Below are 3,396 nucleotides of genomic sequence, written 5' to 3'. Positions count from 1 at the left end.
TGTGAGAGAAAAAGAGTGAAGGGTTACATTTTTTTGATAACTTTTGGAAATCCTAGGGGTTCCTTTTTTAATCTTTCACACATCTTAGATGTCCATGCTAACCCTCTCTATCTAAAACCTCTCCGCACTTCATTCCAATTCACAATTGAAACCTGGACCTTGTGCATTTACACTTCCCATCTACCTTGTTTCCTATTTAGGGTGGGGTTACTCACACGCTTGGGTGTGAATGAGTCATTCAGACATGAGTGTAATTGAGTATTCTTGGGGCTTGTTTGTAGGAGTTTCTACATTCCTAGTTTTGTTCACATGTAGTGTGAGTCCTTGTGCATTGCTAGCCTTTATTCACACACTTAGGGCATTGAAGGCACACTTTGGGGGTTTTATAGAGCTTGTTCACACTTTGAGCATTGATTGTGGTTTTTTCACACGCATTGTGCATCGTGTTTTGGCTTGCTACTTTTACCCTTCATCTGATCCCCATGGTGCGACTTCACTCATCATTGACATCATTTTGATAGCATTTCTACTTGTTGTGATTGGTAGAAGAGCATTGTTCATGCATTATCGTCATGGCTCTACAATTGCTAGTTTGATTTTCCATCTCGTGTCATAAATCGATTCTCTTCTGCTGCATTGGCACATGCCTTTGGCACTTTGAGGCTTAGACCTCTACATCTCACTCACCGATTTCTTGCTATGCCGAGGTGACATATTCATGTCAATATTAGTTGTTCAAGCTTCAGAGTTTGATGCCTAGTCATTTGGGGCATTTGTTCAACGAGGAGGAGATGTGTGCCAAATGGTCCAAGTGGAGACTTCATTGCTTTGTTACATCGACAAAGATGGTTTGGCACTGTTTGCATGGGCTGATTCTTATTTTGATGACATGATTGAGTGTCCCACACTTTTGTGTTATCGTGATTATGTTCTTGATGATGAGGATGCCGACTATACACAGATACGGTTTCATGAGGATGATCGTGCAATAGATAAGATGCCTCACCAAATTGTATTGTGTCTAGACCTATTGTAGAAGTGGGGCTTGGACTTTGGGTGACCATTCAAACTTCTAGCCCAAAAATAGGAAACAAGCACATCTCGGTATTAGCAACACATTATTGCACCAAATGGGTGGAGGCAAAGACAATGAGGAAATACAAAGTAGACTCAATTGTTGCCAAGTTCTTATATGTGTAAGATTCCTCCCCCAACCCCTTTTTGATGTCTAGTATCTTTCCCTGTAATCAACCCTCTTCAGAAATATAAAGACCCTGTTGCTAACTATTTTAGCCTAGAGAGAGAAAAATTATTCTAGAGAGAGAATATTCAGATTTTGAATATTTTTGGATAGAAAAATATCTCTTATAATTCAGATGAGTTCCCCTGAAACAGAAATTCAAAAAAGAATTTTCCAATGTGCAATTGGAATTAATTGAAAATAGCTATAAAGAACCTTAGCCTAAGGGTCTAGATTTTCAGAAATCTTTAGACTATGGTCCAATTAAGGTTCCTATGGACCAATAGCATCAATCCATGTGTAGGGAGGAGATAAATCCAACTTGTAAAAAGAAAATACCCAAAAATGAGTAAATGCTCACATGAGGTGAAGAGTTGAAAATGTACAAGGTTTATTAGTAAAAAAACTATGTGCAATATTAAAAATATGAGATATTTTGGGTATAATGATTTTATTATGACACATATGTAAGGAAGGGGAGTCCCTTAAATGCTCACATAAGATGAAGAGTTGAAAATGTACAAGGTTTATTAGTAAAAAACTATGAGCAATATTAAAAATATGACATATGTAAGGAAGGGGAATTCTTTAAAGGAGGTGCATATTTCACATAAGATGAAGAGTTGAAAATATACAAGGATTATTAGTAAAAAAAACTATGAGCAATATTAAAAATATGACATATGTAAGGAAGGGGAATTCTTTAAAGGAGGTGCATATTTCACATAAGATGAAGAGTTGAAAATGTACAAGGTTTATTAGTAAAAAAAACTATGAGCAATATTAAAATGATTCCATTATGACACATATGTAAGGAAGGGGAGTTCTTTAAAGGAGGTGCATATTTCACATGCTTGAATGAGTTTTAAACTCATAAAAATTGAGATATTTCATCTCTCCTCTCTCCTCATTCAAGTCTAGTTCCAAAAAGTTAGCTTAACTGACCTAAAAATGGTCAAATATTGACCAAACTGATTTAGAAAATTCTAGAATCAGTTTGTTTGGTTAGGAGCTCAATTTTTCCTATAAATAGAAGCCTCCCCCTTGTTGAAAAATAGATAGTGTTTATGCATCGTTACTCTACTCCACCTAAGCCAAGAACTGTGAATTCATTTAATAATTCACTAGTTTTTGGAGCTTCCCTCTTTCTTCAATCCCCATTAGTGGCTCCATCAACATACTTAACCAATTGATTGGTTGGGGGCCTCTACCGTGAACAAAGAATCAAGCAAGTTGTAAGGTAATTAGTGAATATTGATCTTTCTATAATTTCTCAATGTTTCTCTCTTCTCAACCCCTCTCAAGCTTGAGAAGTTTAATTGGTATGGTTTTTTTTTAATGCTATTGAAGTTTGAATAGTAGTGAAGAGTTACATAATGCTATTGAAGTTAATTTTCATTTATGTTTAAATTCTAATGATTTTTATGTAAATTCTCTCTCTCACTCAAGAAATGGTCATACTCATGAACCGTTCTCAATCCAAATCAAGCTTTTCATAAAGCTTTTCCTTAACCCAAGATTAAGCTATGCTTGAGGCCAAATTAATGGCTTTTTTCTATGCTTTTAGTTTATGTATATTAATGATTCAATCCATTATGGATTGATAATCCAATTAGAGATTATTTTAATTATTTTCTTAATGATAAGCATTATCCCTTAGAAAAAAATTGAGATTTATCAGTCATAGCAGCGGAGCTATGGCAAAATTTTTATAAAAATTATGCATAAAATAATCTCATTCAAAGCATAAAAAGAGGACTTCCTACCATATTCTAGGAATTATCATCCTAGATTAATTGAAAGAATTTCATTACAATCATGGAGAAATTGAATTTTAATATTATGCATAATGGATAAATTTTTATATCAAAAGTGTTATTTTTATCATTTTTAATTTTCATGCATAGAAGTATGCATAAAGGAAAATTTTTATATCAAAAGTGTTACTTTTATCATTTTTAATTTTCATGCATAGAAGTATGCATAAAAGATAATTTTTTTTATATTAAAAGTGTTACTTTTACCATTTTTAATTTTCATGCATAGATGTATGCATAAAGGAAAATTTTTTTTATATATCAAAAGTGATACTTTTATCATATTGGAGGTATGGATAAAAGATGATTATTTTAATGTAAAAAGTATTACTTTTGTCA

Source organism: Cibotium barometz, chromosome 16 (assembly GCF_041138505.1).
Source record: "Cibotium barometz isolate CiBa-2024 chromosome 16, ASM4113850v1, whole genome shotgun sequence".
In the NCBI taxonomy this organism is placed as follows: Eukaryota; Viridiplantae; Streptophyta; class Polypodiopsida; order Cyatheales; family Cibotiaceae; genus Cibotium; species Cibotium barometz.
This window is presented reverse-complemented; position numbering follows the sequence as displayed.